A 25181-nucleotide genomic window follows, 5' to 3' on the forward strand; every position below is an offset into this window, starting at 1 on the left:
ATCCCTTCTTTGTTTGTGAATGCACAAAACTGCCATCCAGTACTAAGGTCAGTTCACATGTCTTGCACTTACTGCATTTCTTATGGCTACCCTTCCATTCCACATTCATATTTCTTTTTGCTGTGTCTAAAGGACATAGAATTTCCTTTAAGTTTTGTTGTCAACTATAGGCTATTCTTAAATCCTTACCTGCAAATGTGGGATGTAGTAGAATAATGGACCAGTGCTCACGTAGGATTCATGCTATCGCTCCTACTCCTTCGCCAAAAGTGAACACACAGGTTGGACTCCATTCATTTGGTCCTGCGGATCTGTTATTAAACAATAAATCCCTGTTTGTAAACCTAGCTCTAGTGTAGCCAGATTTGATAACTCTCTCAGGGTAACCCCTGTGGACTAATTTCTGATGTAATTGCTTGGCTTGTTCTTTATAAGCTTCCAAGGTTGAACACTTTCTTCTGTAGCGTAAAAATTGAGATACTGGAAGACTATCTTTTAAAAATTTTGGGTGGCAACTAGTATAAAACAGTAAGGTGTTCCTATCAGTGGGTTTTTAGTGTACCATCGTTTCAAAACATGATTCACTTTTATTTAAATCTAAAAAGGCTATTGTCGTGTCGTCTTTTTCCATGCTAAACTTGATGGTTGGGTGTATTGGTTCTACTTTTTAAATTTATTTTATGGCTTCACATACAGTACTCCCCCGATATTCACAGGAGTTCCATTCCAGAAACCCCTGCAAATTGTGAAAAACTGCGAATACGGTTTTTCAATGGGGGAGACTGGAGAGGACAGCGGGAGAGGCAGGAGAGAGCAGCCGGAGCGCTGGCGAGTGCAGGAAATCACTCGCTGTATGCTCCGACCGCCTCTTCCTGCACTAAGTCGAGCCTTACCAATCAGGAGCTGCGTGTCTATATAAGAAAGACAAACTGTGAGCTAGATGCACTAAACAGGATCAATAAGACCGAATAGGTCCGTTCCGATCTGATTTTTAACCGATTCTAAAAGAGCTATTGATGCACTAAAAAATTTGAATGCAAATGATTTGTGCGGAGGTTCATTGTAATCCCTGTCTCTCCTGTCCAGTTGATCACTGTGAGAGCGACTCTCACACATGCGCAGAGCTGGCAGGGGAAGCCCAAACAGCTGAGAGGCAGTAGAAGCCTGCCATTCAGCTGTTCAGAGCAGGAAACCTTTTTTTTTTCTTTTTAAATAGACAGATATTGTGGGTGTGTTACAGATGCACAATATCTGTCTCATTAAAAAGAAAAATGTCAAACCCTCCCCCCCCGGCGGCATCTTCAAGCAGGGCTGTAGAGTCGGTAGATAAACCTTTGACTTCAACTCCTCAGTTTCTTGTACCCACGACTCCAACTCCAGTACCCAAAATTGTCTCTGACTCCACAGCCCTGCTTCCAAGGGTGCCTATATTACCCAATGAATTTGGAAGGGTTAAGTCTCGGAGGAGCTGTTGGCCTAGGAGAGTTGGGGAATATTTTGTAAGGATTTCCTGGGAATCATACCCCTAAGAACTGGAGACTTGCAGCTGAACCTGCAATCTGATATCCCAGGAATGTGACTGCCAGGAGAGAAGGAGGAACCCACTAGGACCAGCAAGAGGTGTTCCTCATCAATGATAGTACTGTATATAAGGAACTCCAGGAAGACCAACTCTTTGTTCAACAGTTTTCTATGTGTCTGTTGCTATCCTAGCTCCTTGCACTTCTTTAGTTGAAGTTCTTCCCTACTTGCTTCATGCTCGATTCCTGTCTCGCATCTGATTTCCTGCACCACAGTTGGTTCTGGTCTGCCTCTGACTCCTGTTCCACCCTTAATTTCTGCTCCATGTTTAGTTCTGAGTTCTTCAATTTTGCCCTGAGCCTAGCTTCACCATCTGTGCTTTTGCTCAGGAGAGGTCCTGATACTTTGTACCTTACAATATACTTTGTTAGATTTATTTTTACACATATTTTTCCATTTGAAGATTGTTCCTTTTATTGGGGTTGTTAAACACCACCTGCCCACTGTTTGGGTGGCTAAGATTTGGAAATGAGATTTAGTTGTACGTATATTTTTTCCTTATTATCTAGTACTGTACTGTATAATCTATGAAATATGTTTAAAGGAAAAGGAGTGAATAAATCTTTCCGTATATATTTCAATAATTTTTCTAAACATTTTCTGAACAATTGGATTGGCTAGTTAGTTTTTGAGTATATTTGTGCCTCTTAGATGAACCATTTAACTTTTCACAGAATTGAATAAAAATGGCAAAAAACAGCATAGAGGGCATGTTCTATTTCTGCAGCTGCTTTTGCATGCTGTGGGGAATTGTCTGATAATGTATCTGATAACTCAGAAGAAATATCAGATTTTGTTGTTATGTGAAAGTGTTAAGTAATAAATAGATAATTATCTGAAGAGCTGATCCTGAACAACGGTTGTTCTGAGTAGGATGTTTTTGGGCAGCGGTGTCAAACTTTGATCTTTGAATTCTGCAAATTGGATACGTTTTAGGATTGCCATAAATATGAGTGTGTCTCCAGGTTACCTTGTTTCCCATTTCTCCTTAAATTACTCAAACTAGCCTTCACGTAAAGTCTAGTTATTTACATACCCTCCTGTCAAATTATGTCATTTTAAGATATTGTTAGAGAGAACTCTCGCTTTCCAGCAGCTAAATTGAACACCTGGTTTAGCAAAATTATGCTAAAAGTTCCATCTTACTATAATTTTAAAAAATTACTAAAAACACAACTATTTGATAAATTTGTAACTTAAGAGTTCTAATGTTAATACTTTTAGGGCTCCATTTACAAAGCCACACTAGGGCCTTAATGCGCGGAATACCGTGTGATAAATTGCCGTGCACGCTAGCCGCTACTGCCTCCTTTTGAGCAGGCAGTAGATTTTCAGCTAACGCACGCTAATCCGGTGCCTGTGCTAAAACTGCTAGCGCGGCTTTGTAAAAGGAGTCCTTACAGGTAGTTTGTATTGTAAATCATGTTCAGCCTTATCTTGCTGTGAACCGCCTAGAACCTTTTACTGGTCTGGCGGTATACAAGAAATATATTATTATTATTATATGTGTGTATATATAGTATGGAAAACCAAACTTGCTTATAGCCCTTGGGCTGCTATTTTACACCCTTGATTTAAGTGTTTTTGAAAGTCCCTTTTTTATTGAAAGACTTTATATACTACCACATTCACAGGCATCATAGTGGTTTACAATCCAGTTAGTTAACAAAGAAGATTACAATTCCACTTAAATTAAAAAAGAAAAAAAAAATACAGAACAGAGTAGGTAGCAAGAGTACATAAGAACTACCATACTGAGACAGACTGAAAGTCCATCAAGCCCAGTATCCTGTTTCCAACAGTGGTCAACCCAGGACCCAAGTACCTAACTAGATTTGAGCCCTACCAGCTGACAGCTTTCCTCTCTCTATCTCAGCTTGAGAAGGAAAAGGCAGGAGGAGTATAGAATAATTTAGATGTCCATATCAATTTACTTGCATCATTTTTCCTTAGTTAATATTTCCTAGTTTCCATTTTATAAATTACATTTTGGATCCTTTGTGGACTTGAGCTGATTTAAGTTAATTTAATACCTTTGAAATTATTTTATCATTATTGGATTTCTTGACTTAAAGCTTTCTGTACAAGTATATCTTGAATTGTATTATTGAAAATGAATAAATAAATAAAATTAAAACAAAAAAAAGCAGATTTTTATGCTGCTTATCCTAGGAATAAACAGTGGATTTCCCCAAGCAAGTAGAAAGATCAGAAAGAAAAAAAAAAGTAATAAGCTTGTCTGCCCTATCTGGTATTGGTCACAATGCTGGCCTTTCAGTCCCCAAATGCTTGAGAATATAAGTTTTCAGTTCAGTTTTTAAATTTTGGTAGCAAAGGATTGCATTTTTCAAGAGCAGGGCAAGAAAGTTAAAAGCTGAATCCAGGTGTCATTTGGTAGCATTAACTTGAACTGAGTAACTGATGCTTTAGTATTGTACGTGCCAGTAGAGGAAGACCAACATAGCTCATCTAGTCAGTCCAGTAAGATGATTATGATCGTAACCACAATTATCCCAGGACAAGCAGGCATGATATTCTCACATGTGGGGTGACGTCATCTACGGAGCCCCGATGCGGAAGCATTTTCAAGCAAACTTGATTGAAGATTTAAGTTTGCTCTGCTGCTCCACGCATGCGTGCCTTCCTGCTCCACTAGGGGGTGCATCCCCTCGTGGTCTCCAGTTCAAAATTTTCCGCTGAGCCTAGAAGTTGTGTTTTTTCAGGCTCTGCCCCAACTGCCTTCTAGCACCGCGATTTTTCTTGTTTTTTCATCGTTTAAGTCGCTGTGCGCGAAAGTTTTTTCTTCTTCAACTTGATTCCTGCTTCATTTGACCGACCCGGAGGCTTCCGGGTCCCCGTGGCCGCGTGGCTACTCGAGCCGCGGCCACTTTCGATTCTATGTCCCGGCCTTTGACCAGTTTTAAAAAGTGCACCCGGTGCGAGCGGCTTCTTTCCATCACAGACCCACATCGCCGGTGCATCCTCTGCCTGGGGGCCGCTCATCCAACCGACTCCTGCCCCCAGTGCGCTACTTTCCAGAACCGGGCCCTGCGTCGAAGGAAAGCCCGCATGGCGGATCTTTTCGCCCCAGACCAACCCTCTACCTCGGCCTCGAGGTCGGCCCCGGCCTTGACCTCGGCCCCGAATACCTCGGCATCGCCTCGAGACTCGACTCCGAAGTCCTCGGGACAACAGAAAGCCTCGGGGTAAGTCCCCTCTTCCCTCTTCAGGTTCTGTACCAGCAAAGAAACCAACCTCGGGGACACCGGCGACGCATGGCGGAAGTCCCATGCTTACAGCCCCGACAAAGCCCTCCAAGCCTTCGGGCCGTGCCTCCACCACACGGGAATACTCTGATACGAGGTCGCCCCCGGTGGAGTGCACCAAGGCAGGGGACATGCCTTCGATGCTGTCCGTGCCCGTCTTCCAAGACCTACTCCGAGCGATGATCTCGTCGGAACTGTCCGCTGCAATGGCCCATCTACAACCGGCCTCTGCCTCGACCTCGACCCCGCATGTGCCAGACCAGCCTGAGCCTCGCGTCGAGCCACCTCGGGGAAAAGTGCGCAAAGTTCGCCGCATCTCATCCTCCTCTGACTCCTCGCCGAGTCACCCGAGGCGCTCTCCCTCCACAGACCGCCACAGGGCAAAACGTTGGGCTAAACCGACACAAACCTGGAACTGCCGTACCTCTAAGAAGGCCCGGGGTTCCCCCACTCTACGAGGCCGTTCACCTACACCTCGTACAGGACCGCTGAGGGTGACAGAGTTATCACTCTCCAACCCACACATCCTCCGAACTCCCCCTCGGACCGGGGCTCCGATCCGAGGTCTCGGGCTTTCACCGAGGGAGTCCGGGTCGAGGTCACCGATTCGACATCGATCAGTACCCCGAACCCCGGCATCGTCTCCGAGGGGGCTCCTCGAGACGTCGGAGATCCACGACCCTGGAACACTTTCACAGTGCTTCCCCGGTCTCGGAGCTTGGATCGGAGCAGGAACCTCGCTACTCGAGAGAAGCCTCCCCTTCCTTCTCCACCCGACGAAGGTCTCGTTCACCGACCCCGCACGGGGCCTCGGGAACATCCCGACCATCCTTCTCACGCTTTGTCCAGGACATGGGCCACGCTTTGAATTTAGACCTCTAGTCCGACTCCAGATACTCTAAAGAGTACCTAGCGGAACTGGATATGCCATCACTGCCCAGAGAGTCCCTTCGCTTACCGCCTAACCCGGTATTCCAACAGGCTCTCTTCAGGAACCTGGAGACCCCCTATATGGTCACAGCCGTGCCCTCCAAAATGGAGGCCAAGTACCGTACAGTACCCTTCCCGGGATTTGAACAACCACAGCTCTCCCACCAGTCGCTGTTAGTAGAATCCTCCTTAAAAAAGGCTCACCCCTCCCGGGTCTCAGCGGCGGTCCCCCCAGGCCGAGAAGGCCGAACCCTAGACAAGTTCGGCAGGAGACTATATCAAAACGCGATGATGGCCTCTAGGGTACAAAGCTACACTTTCACCTTCACATCCTACCTCAAACACCTCATTGGACTACTGAGAGCCTTTGAGACTGACCTACCGGCCTCCCGCCAAGGAGCGTTTAGCCTGCTATTGGAATCCCTCTCCAACCTGCGCCTCCATCTATTCCACGTGGCCTACGATGGTTTCGAACTCTCCTCCAGAGAGGCAGCCTTTGCTATCGCCATGCGCCGACTAGCTTGGCTACGCCTGGTCGACATGGACCCCAACTTACAGGACCGGTTGGCTAACCTCCCATGCGTGGGAAAAGAACTGTTCGATGACACTATCGAGGCGGCTACAAAACGCCTCTCTGAACACGAACGCTCGTTTGCCTCCCTCATCCGACAAAAACCCAAACCGCCCGCGTCCAGGCCGTATAGGGCCCCTCCGCGCCGCTACCCACAAAAATCCACTCCTGCCTTCTCGCGGCCTCCACCCAGGCGTCCGCAAGCCCACCACCGGGCCATGCCCAAGTCCCAACCGCCTGCGACTACCAAACCATCTCCGTCCTTTTGACGGGATACGCGGAAGGGGGCGGGCCCCCTCCGCCATAGTCCCAGGCCTCCTTCCCATCGGGGGTCGCCTAAAAGCCTTTTACCCTCGCTGGGAACAAATCACGTCGGACACATGGGTCCTTGGCGTGATCTCATCAGGATACTCTCTCAACTTTCGAGCCATTCCTCCGGACAACCCCCCAAGGAATTGCCCTCCCAACCGGACGCAGCTACCCCTACTCCTCTCAGAAGCTCGAGACCTGCTTCGCCTGAGAGCAGTGGAGGAGGTTCCCCCCGACCAACGGGGGAAGGGCTTCTACTCCCGTTACTTCCTGGTACCGAAGAAAATGGGAGACCTACGCCCAATACTAGACTTGAGACGCCTCAACAAATTTCTGGTACGGGAAAAATTTTGGATGCTTTCCCTACCGACCCTCTATCCCCTGATCGACGAGGGCGACTGGCTCTGCTCCCTCGATCTGAAGGAGGCGTACACGCATGTCCCAGTGCACCCCGCTCACCGCAAGTTCTTGCGTTTTCAGGTAGGGGGCTGGCACCTACAATACCGTGTCCTCCCCTTCGGCCTAGCATTGTCACCTCGGGTCTTCACCAAGTGCTTCGTGGTGATCGCAGCAACCTTACGCTCCCAGGGCCTCCAGGTATTCCCCTACCTGGACGACTGGCTGATCAAAGCCCCGTCCAAGGAAGCGGTTATCTCAGCTACCCAACAGACTATTACCTACCTACAAAGTCTGGGGTTCGAAATAAACTTCCCAAAATCCCAACTACGCCCCTCCCAGTCCCTACAGTTCATCGGGGCCACGCTGGACACGGTTCGCCTCCGTTCCTTCCTCCCCCCTCCGCGTCTAGAGGCGTTAGTAAGTCTGAGTCGAAGTTTTTCCCTGCTGACCTCGGTATCAGCTCGGCAGATGATGACTCTTCTGGGCCACATGGCCTCCACCGTCCACATCACACCCTTCGCCCGCCTCCATCTGAGAATTCCTCAATGGACCCTGGCCTCTCAATGGCGTCAAGACCGGGACCCGATCGACCGCCCCGTGACAGTGACGCCTTCTTTGCAACGATCGCTCCGCTGGTGGGCCGACTCTTCAAATCTTTCCAAAGGTTTGCTCTTCCTCACCCCACAGCAAGATACTCACCACGGACTCGTCGGAGTACGCTTGGGGGGCCCATCTGGACGGCCTATGCACTCAAGGGATGTGGTCAGCAGAAGACCGTCGCTGCCACATCAACGTGCTAGAGCTTCGGGCCATCTATCTCGCAGCTGTAGCTTTTCAACATCTGCTCCACGACCGAGTGGTTCTCATCCGAACCGACAACCAGGTAGCAGTGTACTACGTAAACAAACAAGGGGGAACAGGGTCTTGGTCCCTTTGCCGGGAAGCCCTGCGCCTCTGGAAATGGGCAATCTCCAACAACACCTTCCTTCGAGCGGTGTACATACAAGGAGAACAAAACTGTCTGGCGGACAGACTCAGCCGCCTCCTCCAGCCACACGAGTGGTCACTGCACTCTCAGATCCTACGACAGGTGTTCGAAAAGTGGGGGACGCCTCAAATAGATCTATTCGCATCCCCCCACAACTACAAGCTGCCTCTCTTCTGCTCCCGGATGTACTCCCCGGACCGGCTCGAGGCCGACGCCTTCCTCCTCGACTGGGAGGGAAGGTTCCTGTACGTGTTCCCGCCGTTTCCTCTGATACTGCGGACGCTTGTCCACCTGAAAACAGTACAAGCCACCATGATCCTGATTGCTCCTCGCTGGCCACGCCAGCCTTGGTTTTCCCTTCTACTTCAACTCAGTGTCAGAGATCCACTGCCTCTGCCTCTGTTTCCCTCTCTACTATCACAGGGTCAGGGTTCGCTGTTACATCCCAATCTTCAATCTCTTCATCTGAATGCTTGGTTCCTCTCCCCCTGACTGCTCTCCCCGTGTCTCAATCAGTCAAGGAGATATTGGAGGCCTCTAGAAAGGCCTCGACGAGAACCTGCTACTCCCAAAAGTGGACCAGATTCTCAACCTGGTGCTCCTCCCACAGCCAGGACCCGGTGTCGATCCCCGTCCCTCTGGTCCTTGACTATTTGCTTCAATTATCTCATTCCGGCCTAAAGACCAACTCCATTCGAGTACACCTCAGTGCGATTGCGGCCTTTCATCAGCCCCTGGAAGGGAAAGCCCTCTCGCTCCATCCCTTAGTCTCTCGCTTCATGAAGGGTCTTCTGAATGTCCACCCTCCTCTCAAACCTCCCCCGGTGGTTTGGGACCTTAACGTGGTTCTGGCTCAACTAATGAAACCTCCATTTGAGCCCCTAGACAAATGCCATCCAAAATTCCTCACTTGGAAGGTGATTTTCCTGCTCGCGCTCACTTCCGCCCGGCGGGTTAGTGAGTTACAAGCTCTGGTAGCGGACCCACCCTTCACGGTATTCCATCACGACAAGGTGGTACTCCGCACCCATCCAAAGTTCTTGCCTAAAGTAGTGTCTGAGTTTCACCTCAATCAGTCCATTGTCTTGCCTGTGTTTTTTCCCAAGCCCCACTCTCACCCCGGAGAGGTGGCGCTCCATACTCTTGACTGTAAGAGAGCGTTGGCCTTTTACCTCCAACGCACTCAGTCACACCGGAAAGTCCCACAATTGTTTTTGTCCTTCGACTCAAACCGGTTAGGTTACCCAGTCTCCAAGCGCACCTTGTCCAACTGGCTGGCCGACTGCATCTCCTTCTGCTACGCTCAGGCTGGTCTCACGCTGCATGGTCGAGTAATGGGACACAAGGTCCGAGCGATGGCAGCCTCCGTAGCGTTCCTCAGGTCCACACCTATTGAGGAAATCTGCAAAGCTGCCACGTGGTCTTCGGTTCATACCTTCACCTCCCACTACTGTCTGGACTCACTGTCCAGGAGCGATGGCCGGTTCGGCCAATCGGTTTTGCGAAATCTATTTGCTTAAATTGCCAACTTCCCTCCATCCCTTTTCAGTTAGCTTGGAGGTCACCCACATGTGAGAATATCATGCCTGCTTGTCCTGGGATAAAGCACAGTTACTTACCGTAACAGGTGTTATCCATGGACAGCAGGCATATATTCTCACTACCCGCCCACCTCCCCGAGGTTGGCTTCTTTGCTAGTTAAGTGAACTGGAGACCACGAGGGGATGCACCCCCTAGTGGAGCAGCAGAGCAAACTTAAATCTTCAATCAAGTTTGCTTGAAAATGCTTCCGCATCGGGGCTCCGTAGATGACGTCACCCCACATGTGAGAATATATGCCTGCTGTCCCTGGATAACACCTGTTACGGTAAGTAACTGTGCTTTCTGTGTAAGCTTACTGTTCTGCTTCCTGGAAATGAAGTAGTCATTCCGCTGCTTTTGTGTGTAGAAGCACCACTTTGTGCAGGTTATCTCAGTGCTTTGTTCCATGCTGTTACTATTAAGGCCTCTTCTGTATTATACCATTCCTTTTTTTGGATTCCATTATCTTATTTTTGTCTCTGCAGTTCGTCATGGCAGTGACGGCAGAGAACACAAGGAAAATGTGTGTATAGAGTCGAATGAAACAAAACTATATAGCAGAATGCCACTGAATTCTAAAATACACTTTGTACTCTTCCAGATAAAACGGAGAAAAAAATGATGCAGTTATCCACAGCCAGCTGAAAGAGAAAAGAACTGTCTGCCTTAGATATGGCATTGTTGCATTATGGTATGTACTAAACTGTAAAAATGTTCATTTAAAGCTAAACTTCCATTCTTAAATCAAACATGAAATTTTACTAGCAGTCAATGCAGTAATTTTAATAAAACTCAGGGCTTGAATACTCTCATGGCCCTAGAGCAGACATGGCAAACTCTGGCCCGCAGTGTGCTGAAATTTGGCCCACCAGACAATTTCAAATTTCCCCTAAAGCTGGTCCGCTGGTATAAGCGCCGCATCGCTGCATCAGCTGTAGGTTCTCATGGCCTGCAGAGGATCGCTGGTCAGCTATAGCGATCCTAGCAGGCCGCCGTAGCCTCAGCTGTACATTACCTCTAGCACAGTCCCTTACGTCAGCGGGCCTGCGCCAGAGGGAACATGCAGCTGAGGCTACAGCCGACTAGCAATCCTCTGCAGGCCACGCGAGCCTACCTAGAAGAATACATATGAAGCATAAGAAAAGTTGCTCTTTCACAAGTAGAGCACTGGTATCGAACAGAGAACATTTGGGTTTACAGAGGTCATCTACCTTTCAGTGTAGGCATGGAGTAATTACAAACAGGGTTTGGTATTTGTCTCAGTTTGACAAAATAAAAAACCTGTCATACATATTTAGAGTAAGTGTTTTTCTAGGAAGTCAAGGAAATAAAACTTATTTCTGATAGCAGCCTTCAGCAGACCCATTGTGTTGGATAATTGTTTTTAACCTCTCAGGATTTTGCATGGAAACTTTTATGCTTACAATCCAGTATTTTCAAGTTTGATCACTATCTTAGTTCATTGTCTTGGAGCACAGAGCCTGGGACCAACATGATTGAATAATGACCAGACAACAAAAGATAGAAAAAATAATTTTATTTTCTATTTTGTGATTACAATGTCAAATTTGAAATGTGTATCCTGCCAGAGCTGATGTTAGACAGCAAGCATGAACTGGGACCAAAGGAGAGAGGAAAAGTCTTATTTATTTATTTTTTTACATCACAGAGCCAGCGTGGGGTTGGAGACGTTGTAACCCTATACTTCTAAGACTAAGCCTTAGTCACTTAGGGGTTCTTTTATTAAGGTGCGCATTTAGCACACGCTAAATCGGTTAGTGTACCTTAATAAAAGCGTGTCTCGGGAGATAAACCTCGTAAATCAAACAGTCCAAATCTAGAGTGCAGAGGTCTGCTCCGGCCACGAAGGATGGGTTTTCCACAGATTTTGTTACTATACTTTATCAGACATACTTGGTTAGAAAGTCTCTGCCTGTTTCCGTTCCGCTGGACTCTGTGCCAGTAAAGGGGACTCCTGCTCTGATGGACCAGGGCCTTCTGCCTCCCCTTTCCATGCCTCTGTTTTCACAGGGGAGTACCGCGGCAGCTGCAGATATGGCAGATCTGGTGGAACTCCAGGATCTGGATCAGTGCGGAGCCTCTGATTTCGGGGAGGATCACAGTGTGTGCATATTTTTTTTTTTCAAGCACATGCATCTGTGGATTTGATCTCTAAATCTCTCCAGGAATTAAAGCTGCAGGCTGAGCAGCCTGTCACTGCAGAATGTTCCTCATGAATGACCTGAGGCCACAATCTGCCTCTTTTCCTGATCATCTTGACCTCATTTGGATTCTTTCAGATATTTTGGGAGACTCCTGAGGGTCTTTGAAATGTGCTTGCACCATAACGCTGCTTTATCCCATGGCTGATGCATTTAACAAGCGCTTTGCTTCCCCGAAAGTGGATTCCTCAGTGGCACAGGTCACCAAGAGCACTTCTCTCCCCAGTGACGGAGGTGTAATCCCGAAGGATGTTCAGGATTGATGGGTGGATTTTGTCCTCAAGCATCTGTTTGATTCAGTGGTCATTGGTGTTAAGGCAGCATTGGCCTCTTCTTTAGTGGCAAGGGCATGCCATTTCAAGCACTGCCATGATCCTGACACTGGTGCTTCGTGACTTGGATTTTCTAATCTTGGAAGTGGATTATATTGCTGATATCTTGTTTGACATCTTGAAAGTCTTTGCTAAGCTGTCAGCCTATTCTGTTTCAGCTTACAGGATGCTCTGGATCCGCAAGTGGTCTGGCGATTCATCTTCTAAAGTGACCGTGAGCAGGCTGCCCTTTAAGGGACATCTATTCAGCCAGGGTCTGGATGACCTGATGGCCAGTGTGCAGCAGGATCACAGACCCAAGTTGCTGCCTATAAATAGATCCTGTCCTTCCAAAGGTTTGGAGTCTCCTAATTTTCATCCCTTTAGGAGCTCTTGTCCATACTTGGGCCCCTCCATGGGCCAGAGGTCCTCTTCATCTGCTAGACTGCATTTCAGCAGTTCTCGACATCAGCCATCCTACCAAGAAGCAGTTCTGACACCAGGCCTCTGTCTTCCCTCCCCCCCTTTTCTCCATGCATAGGGGGGCAGTTGTCGACTTTTGTGGCAGAATGGCAGGCCATTAGCTCCAACTGCTGGGTCTTGGAGGTTCTTAGGGATGGCTACAAACTGGAGTTTCTCTGTTCTCTGAGTATTTTCTGGATTCTACAGCAGGCCGCCCCGAGAAGGCAGTTTGGGTTCAGGCCATAGTCCACAAATTACTTGATATTGCAGCCACAGAACCAGTTCCAGAGCGAGACTCGGGCTCTGGGAGATACTCAATATACTTCATTATTCCAAAGAAAGGCTTCAACGATTAGAAACTAATTCTGGACCTCAAGGTGGTCAATGGGGCGTAGAAAGTGCCTCGCTTCCGCATGGAGATGATGCACTTCGTGATAGTATCGGTGGCGCCAGAGGAGTTTCTAGCTTCCTTATATCTGACAGAGGTGTATCTATATTCCCATTTGTCCAGCCCACAGAAGTATCTGAGGTTCCATGTCTTGGGGCAACATTTCCAGTGTACGGTGATGCCCTTTGGGTTGGCAACAGCACCCAGGACTTTAACTAAAGTCAAGGTGGTGGCGGCGGCCCATCTTTTTGCCCTGGGAGTCCTGGTTCATCCGAATATGGATGACTGGTTGATCAGAGCTCCCTCACAGTCTGAGTGGCATCAAACTGTTCATCAGGTGGTGCAGTTGCTGCAGCACCTGGGCTAGGTGATCAACTTCAGGAAGAGTCACCTCGATTCAACGCAGGGTCTGAAATACCTGAGAGTTCAATTTCACATGAGACAGAACAAAGTGTACATTCCTGTCTCCTGTCAGGAAAAGCTTCGACAGGTTATCAGGGTCCTTTTGGCAACTCTGGTCCCAATGGCATGGCAGTTCCTTCAGGTTGTAGGGACCATGGTGGTAACGATCAGTGTGAATCTTTGGGCCAGAGCCTGTCTGCGTCCACTGCAGGATGCTCTGCTTTTGCGCTGGAACTCCCAATGGGACCTGTTACATGCACCCATGCCTGGATGACTGGGGCATGGAACAGTCTTGCATGGTGGTTGCGACCCCTCTCACTATCCACGGGACTTCAAATCTGAATTTTGGATTGGGTGATTCTATCTATGGATGTGAGTCACAAAGGCTGGGAAGCAATGTGTATGACCGTCCATGTTCAGGGCCAGTGGGCGCCCTCAGAATGCAAGTGGTCCATAATTCTCTTGAAGCTTCGAGTGATTTGGCTGGCTCTTCTCCACTTCGAGAGTCATCTCTGTCATTGCGCCATCCATGTCTTCCCAGACAGTGTAATGGCGGTGGCTTATGTTATTCGACAGGGGGGGGGCACAAGGAGTCCCTCTCCGAGTGTGGAGACTCAGCTTCTCTTATGATAGGTGGAGAGACACCTTGTGGCATTGTCAGCGGTGCACATGGCAGGAGTGGACAACGTTCGAGTGGATTTTCTCAGTCGTCGGCCTCTGGATCCCAGAAAGTAGTCTCTGTCTTAACATTCTATTGCATAATAGATCACTATCCCAGGATAAATGACACAGGGGAAAAATCTGTCCCCGTCACCGCCCCGTCCCCGGTTCACCGCCATCCCCTTCACCGCCCCGTCACCGCCATCCCCTTCACCGTCACTGCCATCCCATTCACTGCCCCGTCCCCGCAGCATCCATATAAGCCTCAGTACTGCGAAACACCATGAAGACAGAAGAGAGTCCTGCCACTACTACTACTGCACTGAGAATCTATTTCAGTGCCTCTGCCCTGTAGTAAAAACAAAACATAAAATAAATCAATTGACTTGTCCTCCCTTGCAATGACGTGTCCCCCATGTTCACCTATAGCTCGAATCAGGTCAATTGCGCACACTAAAAATGCCCACCTGAGCACATAATCATGCAGATGCTGCAGTACAATGAGCAACAGGAGGATCTGGAACGTGAGCGCAGGCAGGCAGTGATACAAAAACAGCAGACACCCGACTGATTGCAGCGTTCCGCCATCTCCCTCCCTCCACCTCACCTTAGATGTAGAGTATGCCGGCTTTCTTTTTTGCCCAGCCACAAGTATTCAAAAAGCCTTGCACGCGCAGCTGCTCATTTGTTCAATATTCTCCTCTGACGCAACCGGAAACAGGAAGTTGCAGGAGAGGAGAAGATTGATCAACTCGAGCAGCTGCGCGTGCGCGGCTTTTTGAAAGCGTGCGGCTGGGTGAAAAAGAAAGCCGGCATACTCTACATCAGTGTTTTCAACCTTTTTACACCCGTGGACCGGCAGAAATAAATAATTATTTTGTGGACCGGCAAACTACTAGGACTAAAATTTAAAAATCCCGTTTCCGCCCTATCTCCGTGAGCTCGGTCACCTCAGTAACTATAGAAAAATAGACAAATATAGTGCAAAATATAGACAGCAGATATAAATTCTCAAAACTGACATATTTTGATCACTAAATTGAAAATAAAATCATTTTTCCTACCTTTGCTGTCTGGTGATTGATTTCATGAGTCTCTGGTTGCGTTTCCTTCTGTCTGTATATCCTTTCTTTCATTTCTTTCTTTCTGCACTGAGGCCCAAGAATTGTCCCTTTCTATTCCCTCCCTCTTTCCTTCCTATGTCCTTAGTGCCCCCAGTGCCTCCTTCCCATATCTTTAGTGCCCCCAGTGCCTCCTTCCCATGTCTTTAGTGCCCCCAGTGCCTCTTTCACATATTCTCCCATGCCACTAAGGAATGTTGCTGGTTCCTGTGTCAACTGTTTCAGTCCTGGCTCTTATGTAACCCTTCCCTCACCTGCTTATTATGTCAAGGGAGGGAAATGCTGACAATAAGTAAAATTCCACTGCAGTTGCCCCTAGTCTTTCATTAGGGTAAAAGTTTGATAAACGGGTGTTAACTTATCCCTGAGTCCTTAGTGAGAAAAAAAAAAAAAAAAGCATGTGAAGAAGTGTTTTAAGATGTTTTGGTACTTTTAAAAATATATTTTCTAATATATTTTTGTTATTTTAATATATTTTATGTAGTGAACCACTTCAATTTTCTTTTTGAAGTTGAGTTATGGGTTAGTGGAAGAAGTTGTTTCAAGGAGTATGCAAATAGTGTGATGTGGAGGTAAAAAAAACATGTGGGCATGCATTTTTGACTTCTTGCCCCTAGATCGCATTATGGCCCAGGCATGCTCTGTATGGTTTCCATTACAGCAGTCCCTGCAGCCCCCACCCGCCCGCTCGCTCGATCGATCATTTAGCCAGCTTCCTCTCTGCACCTCACCTTAGTTTGCAGGCTTTCTTTTTCAGCGACTCGCACGCTTTCAAAGAGCCGCGCATTCGCGGCTGCTCAAAGTTCAATCTTCCTGCTCTGCTGCAACTTCCTGTTTCCGGTTGCGTCAGAGCAGAAGATTGAATACTGAGCAGCTGCGCATGCGCGGCTCTTTGAAAGCGTGCGGGTCGCCGAAAAAGAAAGCCGGCAAACTAAGGTGAGGTGGAGAGAGGAAGCTGGTTAAACGATAGATCGAGCGGGTGGGGGCTGCAGGGACCGCGCAATCTTTGATGCCTCACTGTGGAGACAAGACCATTCACCGCTCCATGGGGCGGTGAATGGCCTTGTCCCCTTCCCCGCAGCGACTGCTATTTTTCATTCCCCATTTTGGCGGGTTACCCGCAGCTAAACGCGGCTAGCGATGGGTAACCGCCACCGTGTCATTCTCTATCCCAGGACAAGCAGGCAGGTATTCTCACTAATGGGTGACGTGATCCAACGGAGCCCCGATGCCTCACAAGCAGTCTTGCTTGAAGAAACTCGAAGTTTCGAGTCGCCCACACCGCGCATGCGCGAGTGCCTTCCCGCCCAGCGTAGGGCGCGTCTCCTCGGTTCTTACTTTTCCGCGGAGCCGAGAAGTCTGTCTTCGACTCTCTGCATGAAGTTAGTTCACTTGCGCCTTCTTAAAGTCCGCGGTTTTGGGTTAATTTTCTCAAAATCGTTGCTTTTCGTCGTGCTTTCTTGTTTTGTTTTTTTTAAAAAAAATTTCTTCCATCCGTTCGACCGGGCAGGCCACGTGGCTGCAGCCCCGCAGCTTCGATCTTGCGGAGGAGCTATTCCGGCCTATGTCAGGGCCTATTACCGGTTTTAAAAAGTGTGGCAAGTGCCAGCGCGCGATTTCGCTAACGGACCCTCATCGATGCTGTATTCGGTGTCTTGGGCCTCAACATCTTCCGAAATTGTGCCGGCCTTGCACCACACTTACAGCACGTGCTTTCAAGCGTCTTTGCTTTTTGTGGGATTCGCTGTTCAGCATGAAGTCTTCAACGGAGCTTTCTTCATTGAAGGGCGCTTCTCCTTTGACATCGTCCACAGCTCTCCAGCCTTCCACCTCTGCGGCACCGAGCATCCTCAAGCCTGCTTCGTTTGTGCCGGCTCAGCCTTCGGTGCCAGCTGCGATGCCTTCCTCCGTCTCCTCAGGTCAGGTAGCACAGCAGCCCATTCCCCCGGTAGTGCTTAAAGTGCCCAAGGCTTCTAAGCCCAAGCACTCTCACACTGCCTCTAAGGAGCGCGAGGCCCGTGCAGGTGGTCGGTCCCATTGCTGATGCGGATCTATCCTTGCCGGCTTCATTCCAGACCTTGCTTGAGAAGCAATTCATTGAGCCCTTCACCACAATGGGGCCGAAGCTTCTCTCTCAAATCCAGCCTGGGCACGCGGAGGCCTCTCGCGAGGTCGAGCCGCCTCCAGTGCCTCAGCGATACACACACTCTCTACAGGGAGCAGAGACTCTGTGAGTGTCTGGTCTGGCAACAACGCATATATCGCAAGGAGCAGAGTCTTTGCCCATGCCTCCGTTGGAACCGATCCACTCGATGCAAGGGGTAGAGTCTTTGCGAGTGTCTCCATTGGAACCGATCCACTCGATGCAAGTGGTAGAGTCTTTGCGAGTGCCTCCGTTGGAGCCGATCCACTCGATGCAAGGGCTCGAGTCTTTGCGAGTGCCTCGAGGTGATTCCAGCCAACCACCTCTGCTTCGATCAACCGCTTCCAGCCCCATCCACTTGCTGGGGGCCTCAGCGAAGACCCACTCGCCTCGTTTGTCGAGGCCTGCTTCCAGACACAGCTCGCATCATCGATCGAGGCATTCTTCGAGGCAGGCATGCCTCGCCTCATCGGAAGCAACCTTTTGTTCAGTATTCCCCACCGACTACTTCACCTCCTCCACTGCCGGAGCTCGAGGACACGCTGGGGTCTTTTTCTCCATCTCGATCCCCGTCCTCATTGGAACCAGAGGCCTCGACGTCCTCGAGTCCTTCTTGAGGCCCTGCTTTGGCTGACCAGCTGTCTTTCTCCTCATTTCTTCGGCAGATGGCAGCTGATTTGGACATTCAACTGGACACAGGTTCCAAATTTTCAAAGGAGTATCTGGAGACTATGCACCTCCCTCAACCACCTGCTGAATCTCTCAGGCTTCCTTTTCATAAGCTGCTGGATCAGACCTTTGTTCGGTGTCTTGAAACACCCTATTCCATCCCCGCTGTGCTGGGCAAATTGGATGCCAGGTACCACATGGTCCACCATAAGGGGTTTGACGGTGCCCAACTCTCCCATCAATCCTTTTTGGTGGAGTCTTCATTGAAGCAGTCTCACCCCTCCCAGGTGTATGCCACCGTTCCGCCTGGTAGGGAGGGCAAGACCATGGACAGGTTTGGCAGGAGAATTTATCAGAACTCCATGATGACATCCAGAGTTCTGAATTACAACTTCCACTTCAACACCTATTTTGAATTTTTCCTGTCTGTCCTCCAGAAGTTCATGCCCTATTCGGACTCTAGAGCACAGTTTGAGTACCAGGAGGTTCTAGCTTCGTTATCCCAGCTCCGGTTGCAGATGATGCAGTCCTCCTACGATGCCTTTGAGCTATCTGCTCGGGCTACTGCTTGCTCGGTGGCCATGCGCCAGCTGGCGTGGCTCAGGACCATCGACATGGACCCCAATCTTCAGAACAGGCTTGTCAATGTTCCATGTGCTGGTACCGACCTGTTCGATGAGTCCATTGAGGCGGCGACCAAGAAGCTTTCGGACCACGAGAAGTCTTTCCAGTCCATTCTTCGTCCGAAGCCCAAGCCTGCTCCTCCTCGTCCATCGCACCTACCGTTGATCTACCAGCGGCATTTCCCACCTAAACAGGCTCCTGCCATCCGTCAGCCTGTTAAGAGGCAGCATCCCCAAAAGCAACAACAGAAGCCTCAGCCATCTGCTGTCCCTAAGGCTCCTCAGCCTTTTTGACTGTCTCATGGAGAGCATAACGTCCGTCGTTCTGCCGTTTTCAGTTTTTCCACCAATAGGAGGTTGTCTTCATCACTTTTACTAGCGATGGACGACTATTACCACCGATCTCTGGGTCCTTTCCATCGTCAGGGAGGGCTACTCTCTTCAGTTCCATCAAGTTCCTCCGGAACATCCTCCAAGAGAGTATCCTTCCAACTGGACCCAGACCGCCCTTCTTCTTCAGGAAGCTCAGGCTTTATTGCAGCTCTGGGCTGTCGAGCCGGTTCCTTTGGCTCAACAGAACAAAGGTTTTTACTCCCGGTACTTCCTTGTTCCGAAGAAGACAGGCGATCTGCGCCCTATTTTGGATCTCAGGGTGCTCAACAAGTTTCTGATCAAAGAAAAATTTTGCATGTTGACCCTGGCATTCCTGTATCCCCTCATCGAGCAGAACGACTGGTTATGCTCTCTGGATCTCAAGGAGGCCTACACTCACATTCCCATTTATCCGGCCTCCCGTCAATACCTCAGATTCCGGGTGGGACCTCTTCATTTTCAATACTGAGTGCTGCCTTTCGGCCTGGCCTCGTCACCAAGTGCAGTGGTGGCCGCAGCGCTCAGGAACCATGGTCTTCAGGTGTTTCCCTACCTGGACGACTGGCTCATCAAGGATTCCACGTCTTAGGGAGTCGTCCTGGCGACCCAGAGGACTATTTGGTTACTGCAGAATCTGGGGTTCGAGATAAACTTTCCAAAATCCCATCTGCAACCTTCCCAGACTCTTCCCTTCAACGGAGCTGTTCTGGATACTACCCAGCTTAGAGCGTTCCTTCCTCCTCAACATCTGGAAGCTCTCCTCCTTTCTTTGTCACTCGGTGTCCTCTCGCCCGTCCATCTCGGCGAGACACATGATGGTTCTTCTGGGCCACATGGCCTCTACAGTTCACGTGACTCCTTTTGCCAGACTTCACCTCAGGATTCCTCAGTGGACCCTGAAATCTCAGTTGATGCAGGTATCCGACCATCTGTCTCGACACATCCAGGTCACTCCTGCTCTGCAACAATCTCTTCGCTGGTGGATGCTCTCTTCCAATCTATCCAGAGGGCTCATCCGGACAGTCTCCGCACTCAGGGTTATTGGACCAGCACGGACCGCCAGTGCCACATCAATCTCCTGAAACTCAGGGCGATTTTCATTGCTCTCAATGCTTTTCAACATCTACTTCACGATCATGTTGTCCTCATTCGCACAGACAACCAAGTCGCCTTGTACTATGTCAACAAACAGGGAGGAACGGGATCGGCCTCCCTCTGCCAGGAAGCTCTGAAAGTTTGGGAGTGGGCGTTTTCGCCACAACACCTTCCTCAAAGCTGTCTACATTCAAGGGGCGGACAATGCCTTAGCGGACAACTTGAGTCGTCTTCTGCAACCTCACAAATGGACTCTCCACTCCACGCCCCTTCATCAAATTTTCTCTCAGTGGGGAATGCCTCAGATAGACCTCTTTGCTGCCCCCCACAACTTCAAACTGCCTCAGTTCTGCTCCAGGATCTACACTCCTCATCGCCTCAAGGCAGATGGTTTTCTTCTGGACTGGACAAATCTCTTTCTATATCAGTTTCCTCCATTTCCTCTCATTCAAAAGACTCTAGTCAAGCTGAAGTCGGACCATGCCACCATGATTCTGATTGCTCCTCAGTAGCCCAGACAACATTGGTACTCCCTTCTACTTCAACTCAGCAGCAGGGAGCCTTACCTTCTACCAGTTTTTCCCTCGCTACTTACACAGCATCAGGGATCTCTGCTTCATCCCAATCTGCAGTCTCTACACATGACAGCTTGGTTCCTCTCAACATAACTCCTCTCCAGTTTTCTCAACCTCTGAGGGATGTTTTGGAAGCTTCTAGAAGCCTGCTACCAGACAATGCTATCACCAAAAATGGAATAGATTTTCTACTTGGTGTTTTTCTCACCCTCAGAAGCCGCAGCATTCCTCCTAATCATTTGTTTTGGACTATCTTTTGCACCTTTCTCATTCTGGCCTCAAGTCTACTTCGATACGAGTCCATCTTAGTGCAATTGCTGCTTTCCATCAGCCTCTTCAAGGGAAACCTCTCTCTGCTCATCCTGTGGTTTCCAGATTCATGAAAAGACTTTTCCATGTCAGTCCTCCTCTCAAACCGCCTCCAGTGGTTTGGGACCTCAATGTTGTTCTTTCACAGCTTATGAAGCCTCCATTTGAACCAATTGACAAGGCTCATCTGAAGTATCTCACTTGGAAAGTGGTGTTTCTCATTGGCCTCACTTCTGCTCGCCGAGTCAGTGAACTCCAAGCCTTGGTTGCTGATCCACCTTTTACAGTGTTCCATCATGACAAGGTGGTTCTTCGCACTCATCCGAAATTCCTTCCTAAAGTTGTCTCAGATTTTCATCTCAACCAATCTATTGTTCTTCCGGTGTTCTTCCCAACACCTCATTCTCATCCTGGAGAATCTGCTCTTCATATTTTGGACTGTAAGCATGCTTTGGCTTTCTCTCTGGAACACACCAAGCCTCACAGAACTGCTCCTCAACTTTTCATCTCCTTTGGTCCTATCTCTAAGCGTACCATCTCCAACTGGATGGTGGCTTGTATCTCTTTCTGCTATGCCTAGGCTGGATTACCCCTTCACAGTAAAGTCACAGCCCATAAGGTCAGAGCTATGGCAGCTTCTGTAGCTTTCCTCAGATCGACACCGATTGAGGAGATTTGTAAAGCTGCCACTTGGTCCTCGGTTCATACCTTCACTTCTCATTATTGTCTGGATGCTTTTTCCAGACGGGATGGACAGTTTGGCCAAACAGTATTGCAAAATGTATTCTCCTAAGTTGCCAACTCTCCCACCATCCCATTGTAGTTAGCTTGGAGGTCACCCATTAGTGAGAATACCTGCCTGCTTGTCCTGGGATAAAGCAATGTTACTTACCGTAACAGTTGTTATCCAGGGACAGCAGGCAGCTATTCTCACGTCCCACCCACCTCCCCTGGGTTGGCTTCTCTGCTAGCTATCTGTACTGAGGAGACGCGCCCTACGCTGGGCGGGAAGGCACTTGCGCATGCGCAGTGCGGGCAACTCGAAACTTGAGTTTCTTCAAGCATGACTGCTTGTGAGGCGTCCGCATCGGGGCTCTGTTGGTTCACGTCACCCATTAGTGAGAATAGCTGCCTGCTGTCCCTGGATAACAACTGTTACGGTAAATAACATTGCTGTGGAGGCATCCCACATTCGATCTCATGGTGACTGCGGCCAACATGAAAGCAGATCGGTTCTACAATCACTGTCGTGAGGCCAGCAGCAAAGGCCTGGATACTCTGGTTCAGCCCTGGCCATGGGAAGATCTTCTATATGTCTTCCTTCCAAGGCACATGATAGGGCATCTGTTGAGACAGATAGCAGCCTACAGAGGTGCGGTGATCCTGTCACATTCGATTGGTCAAGGCAGCTACTCTTCTCTTCTCTCAAACTCTTCCCCTGCCTGACACCCCCTGCCCCCAACCTCCTCGACTCTACATATGCTCGCAATATCTGCCCTAGCCTCAGAATTCCCACGCTCATTCACTCCAAACACCACCCATCCTACAAAAACCCTCGCAAAGTCAACCATGCCTCTCTAAAACCTGTCCTTGCTTCCACTCCCCCCAACCTTGCCTCACATTCTCTCACCCCAGTCCCAACACTCTATTGCAATGCCAGATCCGCTTGCAATAAGATACAAATCTTGAAGGACCTACTCAAGGATTCTGACCCCGGATTCCTATTCATCACAGAATCTTGGATCACAAAAGATGACCAATTTACTCAAAACGAACTCTGTTCCCATGGCTACCAAGGCCTCTTCTCTCCCAGAACCAACCGAAGAGGAGGCGGCCTGGCCCTCCTTTTCAAATCATTCTTCGATGTCCAACTCCTTGAAAAGGGCAGCCACTCCTCATTAGAATACATGTTAGCCTCAGTCAATGATGAATTCCACCCTCATCCTCTGGGTATCCTGCTTCTATACCGCCCACCTGCCCCTTGGAACAATTCCTCCGAATTCATCTTTGAAACCATAACAAACGCCTTCCTCAAATTTCAAAGATTACTGATCATCGGAGACATCAATCTCCACCTTGACGATGTCACCAACAAGGATACATCCGAATTTAATAGCTTCCTCTCCGCTTTAGGCTTTCCCCCCCCACACACACACACACTCTCCCCAACCCACGAAAAAGGCCACACACTAGACCTCATCAGCTTTCTAGATCTTATTACTCACAAAACCTCAACTGATGACATTCGCTGGGAAATTGTCCACTGGTCCGACCACTACCTAGGGGCCTTCTGTCTCCCCATTTTCATGTCACATCTCGGGCCCCCATCCCACACCTCAAATTCTATTACCTTCCATAAAAAAATCTCCAGCAATCTGTTCTGGATCAATTTTCTTGACAAATTTTCCCCCATCTCTAAATCTGCAGAACCAGAATCTAACTGGCAAAATTGGGTCGCCCTCTCCAAGTCCACCTTCCATTCCCTCGCCCCTCTCTCCACTAAAACCATTTCCTACTCCCGTAAGGCCCCTTGGTACCTCCCATACCACAGAGAACTGAAACAGAAATGCCGTGCTCTGGAATGAAAATGGAAAAAATCTAAATCCCCCCCCACAGACAGACTCTCCTGGAGGGTCAACATTAAAATCTATAATACTGTTCTAAAAAAAGCAAGGAAAAACTTCTACGGTGACAAAATCTCCAAATCCAACAATCAGAGTAGCACATTATTTAACATCTGGCGTTCCTTAACCTTCAAAAATGACTCCATACTTCCCTCCTCCCCCTCAGCCGATTCTCTAGCAAAGTTCTTCAACGATAAGGTCTCCACCTTGAGGCGCTCCTTCCCACCTGCAATCTCCTACAAATCTCTGATTCCAATTGACCCCAACCCTATCCCAACATACTCCTACCCTATCCCAGCAGACAGATCCTGGTCTTCCTTCGAACTTGTTTCCGAATCCCTGGTCTATAATCTCTGCCTCAAATTGAAATCCTGCAAATGTACCTTGGATCCTTTCCCCTCCTACCTCTATGAGAACACTCCCCCTCAGGCCATCTCATCTCTTACCATTCTCATAAACTCCGCCCTCCATTCAGGTCTCTTCTCCCCAGAAATGGGCCATATTTCCTTAACCCCACTACTGAAAAAACCTGAGCTTGACCCCTCTACACCATCCAGCTACCATCCAATAGCTAACATCCCCCTTCTTACCAAAATGCTAGTCCATCATATCCACTCAACTATCTTCCTACCTTGAGAAATTCACCATTCTTCAACCCTAACAATACGGCTTCCGTCCCAATTTCAGCACCGAATCCCTTCTGACCTCCTTAATCTCAAAAGTTCAATATCTCCATTCTCGCAACAAGTTCGCCGTCCTTCAATTCGACCTCTCTGCAGCTTTTGATGTCATCCATCATGATATTCTAATTTACCAACTCACCGAGATAGGCATAAACTCCACAGTCCTTGATTGGTTCTCGAAGTTCTTACACTCCCGCTCCTACATAGTCAACCTGAAGGGCACTTCTTCCTCCCCCTGGAACCCGATCTGTGGAGTCCCGCAAGACTCACCTCTCTCTCCTATCCTCTTCAACATTTATATGTCCTCCCTTAAACTTCTCCATCTCTCCCCCCTTGAAACACTCTACACTTACGCAGACGACATCTTTGTCCTCCTTGAGACCGACCGGAACCTCTCGGCAAACATATCCTCATGTATATCGAACCTTCAATCCTGGGCCCACACTGTGCAGATGAAACTGAACGAATCTAAAACAAAACTTCTCTGGCTCGGCCCAAAATTGGACCAACTGCCCACCTCCATCCCATTGTCCTCTGGCCCCACTCTGTATCTTGAATATTCTAGTAAAGTTCTGGGAGTCATCATTGACTCTACACTTTCCTTCAACGACCACCTCAACTCCCTAGTAAAAAAATGTTTCTTCAGCCTTCACATGCTGAGAAAAGTGAGATCCTGTTTCCATCAAAAACACTTTGCCGTCCTTGTCCAATCCACCATCCTTTCCAGACTGGACTACTGCAACTCTTTCTACCTTAGCCTAACAAAGAAAAACCTTCAAAGACTCCAGCGGATTCAGAATACCGCTGCTAAGCTTATCTTCGCAAAAGCAAATTCGACCACATCTCACCGCTTTTATCCAAGCTCCACTGGCTTCCGATTATCTCCAGAGTCCACTT

At 48.8% G+C, this 25181-nt stretch overlaps 1 protein-coding gene across 5 annotated transcripts in view; it reads left to right on the forward strand.

The window, feature by feature from the left end:
- The window catches only part of SLC25A51 (solute carrier family 25 member 51), a 67891-nt gene that overhangs the window by 15736 nt on the left and 26974 nt on the right, over positions 1 to 25181 (forward strand). For all 5 annotated transcript variants that reach the window (XR_004536638.1, XM_033916385.1, XM_033916372.1 and 2 more), the window contains exon 2: positions 10227 to 10316. The gene's annotated coding sequence lies outside the window, so the exon portion shown is untranslated. The remainder of the gene's footprint in view (positions 1 to 10226; positions 10317 to 25181) is intronic.

This window comes from Geotrypetes seraphini, chromosome 1 (genome assembly GCF_902459505.1).
Source record: "Geotrypetes seraphini chromosome 1, aGeoSer1.1, whole genome shotgun sequence".
In the NCBI taxonomy this organism is placed as follows: Eukaryota; Metazoa; Chordata; class Amphibia; order Gymnophiona; family Dermophiidae; genus Geotrypetes; species Geotrypetes seraphini.